Raw genomic sequence first — 13,241 nt, forward strand, 5'->3', positions numbered from 1 at the left:
CACCGTGTCTAAGAGGAGAACTGGGGATGAACTCAGAAATTGCCAGTCTTTTGCTCAGTTGGCAGCTTCACAGAACAAACTCTGCCCCATGCAGGGTGGAAGATGTGATCACTAATGTAGTGCTACAGATTATTTCCTTGTTGCCATCACTTAATACAAAAACATGTTGTTAGTGGGGACATGATGCTTCTGGGACACCGGCTTTTGAGTATCACCTGGGCTCCTGAGTGGATGTAAGAGTTTCTTGGCTCTGCAGGTGCAGCCAAACACCCAGCCATAAGGTGAGTCCCTTCTTCCACTGTGTTCTTCTGCCCAATCCACTGTCTGCTTGCTCCTGAAAATAGCCTCAGGGAGGCCAGTGTTGCTGGCAGTAGCACAGCAAAGATAAGGCAGCTTTATGCTGCTGCTCCTTGGTGAGCTGGACAAACACACAAAGAGGCACATGGGGTCAATATGCCAGTGAACAGATAACTAATATGTAGCACACAGCTGACACAGTTTCAACCAGTAGAGGTTGGAGGAGGAATGAGTCTTAAGTGGGTTTTTTTAATTTGTTTGGGTATTTAAAAAAAAAAAAAAAAAAAAAAAAAAAAGGCAGAGAAACCAGAGGCTTCTCTGGACAGACTTATGTCTGATCCTGATGGAAACCTTATATTGGCCACTACTAGCCACAGCAGGTCAGACAAGCCATGGAGACTTCCAAGCACCATTTTATTGAAGCCTATCAAGAGCTGTTTGTATTCTCTCTCTGCAGCCCTTTTTTGGCAAGAAAATCTGTGCTTGTGGCAACTTTCCAAGTGAATTAGTTTGGACTAGATGATCATTGTAGGTCCCTTCCAACCAAACTGTTCTATTAGCTCATCTTTAGAAGAGGAGTTAGGAGGGTGTAGGAATGTCCACCTGTGTACTCCAGGAATGCTGGAGAAAGGGCCAGTAGCACAGCTTAGCGCTGTGAAGCTGAGCTTTGTGAAACAGGTGGGTTTTCCCCTATGTGCCTGCCCTGTGCAGAGCTGAGCTCTGTCAGGTTCTTTAGACCACGTAGCTCCATGTGAAGAATATTTTTTTCTGTTTCTTAATAATTCCAATTTTCAGCAATCAGTGGTTAAAGAATGCAAATATCATGTGTGTGATGGACCACATTACGTTGAGACTGTTTGGTGTCTGTACATTTTAGTTTCTTCACTTCTGTGCTAGGCATAAGCACCAGCCCAGCCCAGTGTGCAGCAACTGGTGGCACCACACTGTGTTCCCCTCTGAGGAGCAGTTGTGTCCTGGTCCCTTCAGTCCTTGTGTTCCTGTTTCTGCCTAAGTCACATCCTACTGCTTTTAATTGACCTACTGATCCTGCCACGAATCATTAGCTGGTTGTTACACCTTTGGTAGGAGAAGCAAGGAGTGCAGCATAAACAGGAAAAGGAGCAGAAACCACCAGCTTCCCATGGCTGCACTCCAGCTCATGTATTTAATTCACAGGATGGCATGCAGCAATAAGTAGCTTTAGCAGAGTGTCACAGGCAGAGGTAACCCCAGACTGGGCTGTGAGTGCAATAAAGACAGACTCCTGTTTTAAACAGCCTTCAGTGAGATGTTGCTACAGCCTGGCATGTCAGATACTGACTCCTATATAAGATCTATACTTAACTGAAGGCACCTTAGAAGAAAAGGTACCATCTGACTAGATTTAAATGCTTTAATATAAAACATCATCAGTTCTAGGTAAGAGAGTAACACAGTGACAGTCGAAACAACTGTTGCTCCATAGCAGTACAGAGGAGCTGCCCGCTGTGCAGCCCGAGCAGCAGGGACACCAGACAGAGTGTGGTCAGTTTCACTTCAAAAAAATTACAATTTCTTTACACAGAATAAAGACACTTTTGTTTCTACCAGATTCTCCTTCTCTGTTTATTTTGTTAAGTTACAGTTTGAAAAACTAACTGTATTGCCCTGAAAAGGAGTGAAAGGCTCCCTGAGTCATCTGTGTTCAAACCTATTCCCACAGCAGCACCTTGCTGAGCTGGAAGGTCACAGTGACACCATTGAGAGTCTCTGGGTGAGGATTAAGGGACATACAAATAAAGGGGATGTCATGGGAGTTGACCTCAGGCAATAGTGTATCCGACACCCCAAACACGTTAAAAACAGTAACTCTGTGTACCTGCTTTAGGTATCTGCTGGCGACTTATTTTTCATTAAATACAGAAGAATTGTTCAATGAGAGCTTCCTTGAGTATATAGGTAAAATGCAATCTCTTCAGCAATTTATGTCAGCCGTCCTTTACTTGTGTAAATCTTTCTCTTAATCCCTTTGGCCCAGCTCTCCAGCAAGGGGCAAGGCCTCAGGAAGGAAGCACTGCACAGGTAATGCCTGGGAGTTCCCAGGAGCTCTCTTTCTTTAGGCAGTCGGGTGACTCTGGCATCCTACCCCAACTGCTGCAAGCCAGTGAGTTACTCTACAATTAACACATCAGCTGCCTAGGTGAGGATTCACTGCAGGGCAAGCTGCGGGCTTCGCATTCCGCTCAAGTTGCACAAGGTGAGTGTCTGTCAGAAGGTGATTTTGGTCTTGGTGCTCTTCAACTTCTGCAGTGCTCAATCTTCTTCTGACAGCCACATCCTTCCATGATTCAGGTGCTTTACCACTAATCCTATGGGCTTTAGAGCAGAAAAGCAAAGAGAGATGTGCCTCTTTTAAATGTTTTGGAAATACAGTGGGATGGGAGGGGTAAAGTATTCAGTTAGTCTTCGTATGTCTATTTTTGTGCTTGGTAGTTTGTTAAAAAGGTGAGGTATGATTTGAAACTAAAAATTCTTGCATTTAAGACTTAGATTTTCTCTTTCAAGGACATGTTGACCTAAGTTAATCACATGTTAATGGTATTAGATGTATTAAATCATAAAGAATTGGCAGAAGTGTTAGTATTTAATTAAAAGCAACAGAATTATTCTGTTTCATGAGAAGGTGAGGATATGTAGAGTAAGCTCTGTAGTACAAACTAGAGCATCAAAACTTAAGCAATGGCAGAGAAAAAACCCACATGTAAGTAAGAAAGCCTGAGAAACCTTAGAAAAGAGTAAGTTAAAATCTGGTAACTGGCTGTATCATACTCACAGTCACTGATGATGAAGTGTTACTGGTGAGCCTTTTAGACTATTTTGCCAAGGAAAGCTAGGTTTGCACCCAGGAATTAATTGAGGACACCAGTTGGTAAAGCTTGCCAAAGACAGTGTTATCAACCCACAGAAAGTGGAAACACACCACTGAATGCACTAATGGCCAGTATGAGGTTAGACACAGGTCAGTGCACCCTCCTGTGTGGTGGGGTGCGGAGTCAGGCTTGAAATTACTGCCCTCAAACCATCGGGAGGAAGGATGTTCATAGGGCAGTGCTCACATTTCAGCCACAGAGCAAATAACCTTGACTTTTTATGAGGAAATGGCACAACAGGAGCAAAACAGGAATCCTCAGACTGAGAGAACATGTATGAGGACATTAAGCCCTGTTTGTTTTATCAAGCACTGGAAAGAGATGGCAGGACTGTCTTCCCAGGTTAGGTACAGGAGTCCCCACTTCCACCTGCTCTGCAGCAGCCCCGGATGCCTGCCTTCAGTCAGAAATTCTAACATCATGTTATTCTCTGTCCAAAAACCAATTGTCACACATTCCACACACACACACACACACACACACACACACACACACACACCCCAAAACAGCTTTGAGATGACCTTCAGAAAAAAATTTAAACATTTTAAAAAAATTTGTACTTTTTGGTTAGTTAAGTTGGAAAGCAATAAGAAAACATGGACACACTCCCAACCCCCACCCCCTTTTCTTATACATTGTTAGAGGCATAAATTGTTGCTGTTACCTGGATGACAGGAAAGTAGTGAAGTAGTGACAGTCGGTTTTTTTCTTTCCACAGAGAATTCTTTGTCAAGGTGTTCGTTAGCAAGATGAAAAGGCATTTCAACTTTTTTTTTTTTTTACTGCTCTGCTGTTACTCAGCTCATTAAAAAGTGTGACAGTATTTAGACACTTAGAAGATAAACATTTAAAGACTTCACAGTCAACTCAAATTTAGAGCAACATTGTAGAGATCCCAAATGGCATCAAAGAAGATGACAGACAATTATGAAAAAGCAAGTTAAATACATGTTGAAGATGGTACCACTGACAGGACTAACAACAAATGAGTGGTAGTTCAGACAGATTTGTGGAGATTCTTGCTTGTGAAGACAAGAAACTTCTACACACTCTGCACTGCATATGTCAAAGGGGTTCAGCTGCACTGTAGTATTGGCCAGAAGGAAAAAATGAGATTAGAAATAACAATGGTAATTTCAGACACGGACAGGATATTTGTGACATAGTAGAACAAAGGTGGTTCCCCAGGTCTGAGGAGACAGTTTTGCCATCGCTGACACCCGGATTGGGGGCAGCAGGAAGAATAGCTTACATTATGCAGGAAAAAGTGGACTGACGGTGGAGATATGAGGAGATACAAGTCTTACGTCCTGAGTGCCTGGTCAAGGAGTAAGAAAACAATGTTTAGCAGAGCGCCATGCAGTGCAGGATGGAGGTTGCAACCAGTACCACAAAAACAAGTGGGAAATGTAATCTGGAGAATTAGGCTTACAGATGTTAACAGATGTTCATGGGGAAGTAATTTATCCAGGTGAAACGTGTGGAAGTCAGGCTGTATAATCTGAGCCCCCGAAAGAGAACAGTGCTGATGACACAAGGTACGTGGGGATGGTGCGTTGCACCCAGCAGCTCTATGGAGGTCACCCTTTCTGCCCTGTCAAGGGAAGCAGGCAGAGAAGCAGAAGGCACTAAGTTGGTAAAGAAAGCACATGAGGGAAATGGGGATTAAACAAGCACTCATCCACAGTCAGTGTGGACCAGTGGAGTTGAGGTCAAGGTATCAGTAGTTTATTGTCAACACAGCATTTTGTAATGGAGTTACAGAAAAAACACCCACATGACCTGAGTTACACACCAGGTTTCACCATCTGCACCCAGCTCCCGGTATCAAGCTCCATACCAGAGGTTATGGAGAAACAGTTCATGTCCAATTCCACACGTAGTGCACAGCCTAACCACCACTGCGCCAGGCTGAACTGCACTCCCTTCACACTGCCCCGCTCGATTATGTTCATGGGTGTCTTACATCATGTTCCCACCCTTTAGACAAACGCTCTGACATGCTTCAGGCACAGACAATGTAGGCTGCAACAGGGTGATATGAAAATTAGTGGTTCTGGACAAATAGGAAATTAATATTAGAGTCTCATTAGCCTTCATTTCATTTGGAGAAGGAATTAATTACTCTTAATAGGTCCACAGAGGCATCCCAAATGCTTTCCTGTCATCAAGCAAAGCCTTCACTGAACAACAATGAATCATTCTCATAAAACACGGGTTGTCAGTAATATTTCTCACTGTCTGTAACAGTTATTTTTCAGTTCCTTGTAAGTGTTTCCTGCCAAGGGCCAGATTTTGGTTGGTTTATTAGTATGACTAACAGTGGGGAAAGCCGGTCTCCTGAGCAAGACCCAGCTTCTTGCCGTCTGCACAATGAACAAGTGGGGGTTGTTGTTAACATTTCCCTATTCTCCAGCATTAACACTCCCTGTGCAATGCTGCCTCTGTAAGAGGGTCCCATCTTTGATACAAACAAGGAATAATAGAAGCAGGGGCAGTTTTAATGTTGAAATATTCTCAGTAGTGCAATTCAGGAGGCCGATAACTTTTTTCCTCCTTGTCAGTCAGAATACTTTATAAACCATGTCAACCCCTTGATAGTAATTCAACCAAGCACACAGTGTTACAGAGTCTTTCACGTAACACAGTAACAAAAATTTGAGAATTACACTCAAAAAAAGGGTGAGGTCGTGGGCTCTTTTTCTGAGTTTCACCCAGTGAGTGGAGAGACCTCTTGCCTCACGTGGTAAGAGCACAGCACGACCTTTTACATGTACAAGAAGGAAGTGAAGTGCTACAGATCTTAAGATTTCATCACTAAAAGGTACAAATGCTGCCAGAGTCACTGTGCCCACACTTGGTGAGCTGGATAAATATTAAACAGCCTCTTGTGTACTTGAGTTTTTGTTTCACCACCAAGATAACACCTAGAAATCACATCCCTTGTCTGAGAATGTTTTATAGCATTATCTACAGTTTACAAAGCAAGGAATGACCATTACACTATTATTCTGCTTTTTGATTATTTATTAACGATGCAACCCAGGCAAAATAACTGCCCTTCCTACAAATTTCTCATGGCACTGGGGATGATTACTTTGTGTTTTTGCTTAAGAACATCACCAATGATCCATCAATTCACTTGTTTATAATGGAAATTGGTTTGTTTTTAAATATAAATTACAGTTGCCATAAGAGTTACCATTGCATTATGAGGTCATGTTGGTTCCTTTGGGTTAACAGTAAGAAAGGCACCAACACTCAAGGCTAGATTAAATGGTTAATGAGTTCTAACTGAATTAAAAGCTATGGAAAAGGCAATAGCAATCTTAGGACCCTTCTGATGCTGGGAGTAACAATACAACATACTTGTGATGTTCTCCAGGTTGCCCTTACGTGCAGGGCTCTGACCCCACGCACAGTAAACCTTTGATCACAAGAAATGCCCTTCTGAAGGAGGCAGGGTTTTGTGGGATCCATCAGTGACATGAGGTGACTTGGCTAAGCCTAAGTAGGTCCAGCATTCACACAGGCTTCGATGCTCCATGGTATTATTCCTCCACCGCTATTCCAACCTGTTTCCACAGATGTCCATTTACTCACAGTCTAGCTGAAGGAATAAAGTAGCCAAATCCTTTTTTATTTAATTTTGACCTCAGTAGAAATGATTACCCAGGAAAACAGTCATGAACATTAACAATAATTCCCACTTCAATTATTGAGAAATATATTTAAATGATTAGTGAAGATTCTTAGAAAATGTATTATAATGTTCTTTATTACAATACTTCATATTATAAATTGTACTATTCTTTCTCTTTACTACATTTATATTGAAGCTGCTTTCCTTTTCCTTGTCACAAAGAGTTAAAATCTGCAAGAGAATTTAAGAGCCTTTCAGTAATTTGGCACATCAGTTTTAGCTCAGCTATTATCTAGCTGCATCAAGATATTAATGTAGTCATCTCTCTTTAGTCTCAATGAATTGCTATAAAAATGTCAAACAATTAAATTATATTGGCCAATGCAGCCCAGTTTGATTGAGTACAGATGTAGGCCACGTCCCTTGAATCATGCTGATGAAGAAGCAGAAAGCCTTGTAGAACTCCAGTGCAAATTTATTTCAATATACATTCCATTTAGGTTTCCAGTGTCAGTACTTGCAAAACTAATAACCAAAAAATGCTAAATAGGTATTTTCATACGGAATAAAAAGTCAATGTCATTCAGGACAAATACTAATGAACTCGGAGGAGAGAAAGAAACAAACTATAAAAGCAGCACAGAAGCCAGTATGGTGGAACAAACACAAACACTACTCAGATGTGATCAAACCAAGGGAGCAAAATGAACATCTTACTTCTGGGAAGAATTCCAGGGCTGGAAGGGACCTCAAAGATCATCAAGTTCTACCCCCCCTGCCATGGGCAGGGACACCTCTCCCCAGCCCAGGCTGCTCAAGGCCCCATCCAACCCGGCCTTGAACATTTCCAGAGAGGAGGGCAGCCACCACCTCCCTGGGCACCCCATGCCAGGGCCTCACCACCCTCAGAGTGAAGAATTTTTTTCCTAATATCCAATTTAAATCTACTCCCAATTTAAAACCACTTCCCCTCATGCTATCACTACATGGCCGTCTATAAAGTCCCTCCCCAGCTTTCTTGTAGGCCCGTTCAGGTACTGGAAGGTGCTGTAAGATCTCCCTGGAGCCTTCTCTTCTCCAGGTTAATAGTACTGCTTAAATTTACTCTGCCTGGACCAGAAAATACAACACAGGAAAACAACCGGTGTAAAAATAACAGATACACCTGATTTTAAACTCAGTGTTCAAAGTCAGTAAGCCTGTGGACTTCCCTTTTTCCACACATACCACATGTGCACCCAATTGCACATGCACCCTTGCCATGGAATGCACAGAAAGGTACAAGTCCTTACAGGTGAAGTACCTCTTAACCATCCAGTGTCCACATGGACAATAGGTAATGGAAAGCTGAAGCTACACTGCTACCACTTAAGACAGAGAACAGCAGTGTGGATGCTGTCACTGTGATATGATTAATAAGCATGATCTAGTTGCCAGTACCCAGTCAGGTAATAAAACACCCATAATATATAGTATTTTTTTAAGTCAGTACAGTTTATACTGGTCCAGGAAAATTACTAGCTGCACTCTTGAAAAACCCAGTTTAGGGATTATTTTATTGCAACCCTCCTTGCAGTGTGGCTGCTACTGACTTATTTCACAGCTGACAGACTTGTGCAAAAATAAAGGAAAAAAGATATTAGGCAATGATGGCCCTGATTTTTACTTCACTGTTTTTATCCGTAGCTTATCTCAGTGCACCTGTAGCATGGGAAAGTTGCTGTGTCAACTCCTGAATTACTGAATTGTTGAATATGGGTACAGTAGACCCATAAAAACTAGAAGTCTGAACCATCCATTCTGGTAAGAAACTTGTTTTGTGACAGTAACTTTAAAAAAAAATAATTAAGTCCTCAAAAAGGCTAGAGGGAAATAGAAAACATTGTCAAAATATTTTCAGGCTTATGTTCAGAGAACAAACCCAAATTCCAGTTAGTGCAGCCCTGTTGGAGGTTCTGGAAAAGCTGTTCATCTTTGGGACATGTAGTTTCTCCTAAGAATTTCAAATGGTACATGTCCATTGGTATATGACCATCGGGAAAAGTGGTAAGTCACACACACAGAGGAAGAGATACGTATTCACATAGGAAGGCTCCCTTTTGACATCCCAGTCCTGGGTAGCCTTCAGGTCAGACAGAGTGCCAAAGCAGGGGCCATGAAAGGAGGGGTCAGAAGGCTTAGCTGTTTGTAAAGTGCTGAAATGCAGACAAACGGCTTAAGTAGTCATCAGAATGTAGCTACAGTCATCTCAAACCTGCCCTCGTGTCCCTGCCTACCCACACCCACAGCTATCAGCTGCTGAGTTTGGCATCTGCTATACCACATCCCTTTGCAGAGTGGGGTGACAGACCTGCCTAAGGGGCTGGCTCTCCTGGCTTTGGAGAGCAGCACGTGCGATAAGAAACCCCCATGATGGCTTATGGCAGTTTAATTTCACAGCAGTTAGACCAGGGACTGGTGACAGAGCTGCTCTTTTTTCTGTGTTTTATCGTTTTGTAGCAAACTCGCTGCAGTTCCTCCCCATGGACCATTTAGCACTACAGGCTTTTCTTGGACAGCTACCTAATACTCAAATTATGTTCTTGTCCTAGAATATTATCAATAAATTCACCGTGGGTAGTTTTTTCAGCTCACATTTTTTAGATTACATAAATTTTAGCTGACCAATTCTTTTCATGCTCTAATATATTATGAAATGCCATTTCTGTTATAAAAGCTAATTGATAATGTGATTTGTTATGTTGCTGAGACATAATTCAGAAAGTTATTTTAAAGCCATTGATACATGGAATAGCACTAACTGTTTAATATTTCTTGTATGAATGGATACAGTGCAAGGGAACGATGTGGTGCCATGTAGATGAAATATTCTCAGAAGCTTTTATTCCTGTTGTTTGGGCTTGTGCCAATGTCTTTCTACTAGAGACCTCATACATACGAAGCTATATCTACTGTAATTTATTCCTTGGTCATTAGGAGGACTTCTTCCTCCAAGCTGCTGAACAATATATAATATTTTAAAAATTAAGAGCTCACACTCAAAGAAATGGAGAGCATTCTCTAGAGTGCTCCAAAAAGTATAAAAGTGTTACTTATTTCATAATTTTTTTAAAATATGTATTTAATAAAAATAATTTCTTGAGGGATAGGAAAAAAATATTTCTTGCTCTTCTGAGATTCCATCTGGAGAACTGCACCCAGTTCTGCGGTCCCCGGGACAAGAACTGTTGGAGGGAGTCCCAGTGAAGCCACGGAGAGGATCCGAGGGCTGGAGCCCCTCTGCTCGGGACAGGCTGGGAGCTGGGCTGGGTCAGCCTGCAGAGGAGGCGGCTACAGGGAGACCGAATTGTGGCCTTTCAATACAGAAGGGGTCGTACAAGAAAGATGGACTTTTACAAAGGCCTGTAGTGACAGGACAAGGGGCAGCAGCTTGAGCTGAAAGAGGACAGGTCTAGAATGGCATTAAGGAGGGGAATTGTTATGGTGAAGGAGGTGAGATACTGGAATAAGTTGCCCAGGCAAGTCCTGGATGCCCCATTGCTCTGTCCTGTCTTGTGGTAGGGTAGAGTTAATTTTCACAGGAAGCTGGGAAGGAACATGGCGAGGACAGGTGACTCAAAGTAGCCACAGGGGTACTGCATACCATATGACATCACACTCAGCATATAAAGGGGGCTGGCTGGGGAGGAAGGGTGGCTGCTCCGTGACAGGCTTGCATTGTCTATCACCTGCTTTGTATATTCCCAGTATTCTTAATGTTACTGTCCTCTTCCTTTGCTGTCCTAGTAAACTGTTCTTACACTAACTCAGGAGTTTTTCTCCCATGGAGGGGAGCAGGGGTGAGTGAGCAGCTGGCTGGGGCTTTGCCACTGGCTGGGGCTGTACCACAACCCACTGGAAGTGTGCAAGGCCAGGTCAGATATGGCTTTGAGCAAGCTCCCCCATGGCAGGGGGTGTGGACTAGGTATTTTTTAAAGTCCCTTCAAACCCAAACAATCACAGAAGACATTTGAGAACCCCTCTGTTTTTCTCTTTTTTCACTGCCACTCTCCCCTAATTCTAGATTCCACCTGAGCAAGTGCTGCCTTACAATTCTCAGCTGATGATCAAATGACTCAACAACAACTGCAAACGTTTCAGTTTCCTCTGGTGAATATGCCCTCAAGTATCTGTCATGTCCCATTTCTTGGAACAGAGTTGGCTGACCCTAAAATGCTTAAGGGAGAACTGTCTGCAACAGCTTCTAAATTGCAGAAGATGTTTGTATGTGTAACAAAGATGTGAATTTAGGATTTACTTAGATTCTTAAGTGTCTGGACTCATTAAGAATATTACACTGTATTTATCATTAAGCAGGGTGGTTTTAAGTTTCCTAACTAAAACTCATATTGTCCTCACAGGGAAGCCCTTGTACCTAAACTTTCAATCAAAATCTGAAGAATAACAGAAAATTTTCAGCTTTCAGTTGCTTATTCAAATCAGGTTTGAAAAAAAGACATTTTCTACAGCATTCATTCCACCCTTCCTTTGCTTACTTCCACTCATATATACTAACAGGCATTCTGTACTCTGAAACTATCAGCTGAGCTGCTGAATCCTTCCACTGTATAAAAAGTACGTTCTCCTTTGTTAAACTGACACTTTGCATTTAAAAGAAATATAAAAGACATTAATTCGTCTATACTCCCTTTCTTTTGAAATAATTCAAAATTCTGCTATGTATCTTTTCCTGAAGTGACTGCTTTTGTACAGTCATGTCACCACACATTATTACAAACATATAAAGGAAAATAAGGTTTACTTCTGGTACTAATTACTAGAGAAATTAACTAGATGTGTTTGTATGTCAGCAAATGCATACTCACTGTCACCTACAGTATGTCATCTACTCATGTAGTCCTACTGCTATTAATGATTGTACTAATTGGCCTGTAGCAGAGTAATATGGAGAATACTCTCCTAATACCCCAGGAAATTTGATTACAACTACACTTCATGGCCCTAAGTAACTTATTTTTAATGCTTCAGAAATGCTACTCAGATATATTATGGAATTATGCACACCATCCACTTTCAGTATGCTTACCCCAGCATACACTGTCTGTCTGTAGGAATTCTGCCACAGTTCCTCTGGTTAGCATTTTCAGTATCTTACTCTCATCAAATAAAGGTCTGAAGTTTCCTGGATAAGGCCATTACTCTTTATCAATGCTTCCTGATAAAGTAGTGCTGTCAGACTGTAAAGAAATTTTTGGTCATATTCATCCATCTTTCTGACAGAAGTTGTTGCAATGTAGTTAGGGCTAAAGTATCAAACACAAATAGGAATATTTTTGGAGAAAAACACTTTGGTAGATTAAGTTATTTCCATCAGTTTCACAAATAAAACCATGGCAGTAAACTATTGAATAAGCCTACTGTACCTGGATATTAATGCAGTACTGCAGGTTTTGTCTGGGATTATTCTCAAAGAACACAACTGTCATTTCTGAAGCACTGAAACTTTTCTGGACTTTACTACTCATGAAATTTCTTATTTCAAGAAGGTGGAAGTTAATACAAAGTAATGAAAACCATCAAGCAGACAAGGCTGCATGCTTCCCATCAAATACACTTCCCCACCCCGCCCCAGCCCAGCATATTATGCTACAGAAAGAGACAGCACTAAAAGTTCCAAGTAAAAATGCCATTCACAGCAGGAAAATATAATTTCATAGCAATGAATGATGTGGAAATTAATCTACGAAATGAACAATACAGTGGACATTGGGAAATGAAGAATTTCCCTCTGGTTGAAGTAGGGGAGGTCCAGGAGCAGCTCAAAGGGATTAATGCACACAAATCCTTGGGCCCAGATGGGTTACATCCACGTGTGCTGAGGGAGCTGGCGGAGGTGATTGCTGAGCCGCCCTCTATCATCTTCAACAGGTCTTGGAGGACAGGAGAAGTGCCTGAAGACTGGATGATAGCCAATGTCACTCCAGTCTTTAAAAAGGGCAAGAAGTAGGAACCTTGTAACTATAGGCCAGTCAGTCTCACCTCTGTCCCCGGAAAGGTAATGGAACAGCTTGTTCTGGACACCTTCTCCAAGCAATTGGAAGAGAAGAAGGTCATGAGGAGTAGTCAGCATGGATTCACCAAGGGGAAATCGTGCTCGACCAATCTCACAGCCTTCTATGATCTCATGACAGGCTGGGTAGATGGAGGGAGAGCAGTGGATGTCATCTACCTTGACTTCAGCAAGGCCTGTGATACTGTCTCCCATGAGATCCTGATAGCAAAGCTGAGAAAGCATGGGATAGATGAGTGGATGGTGAGGTGGGTTGAGAATTGGCTGTCGGACCAAGCCCAGAAGGTTGTGATTCGAGGAGCAGAATCTGACTGGAGGCCTG

Source organism: Gallinula chloropus (assembly GCF_964237585.1).
Source record: "Gallinula chloropus genome assembly, chromosome: 5".
Classification (NCBI taxonomy): domain Eukaryota; kingdom Metazoa; phylum Chordata; class Aves; order Gruiformes; family Rallidae; genus Gallinula; species Gallinula chloropus.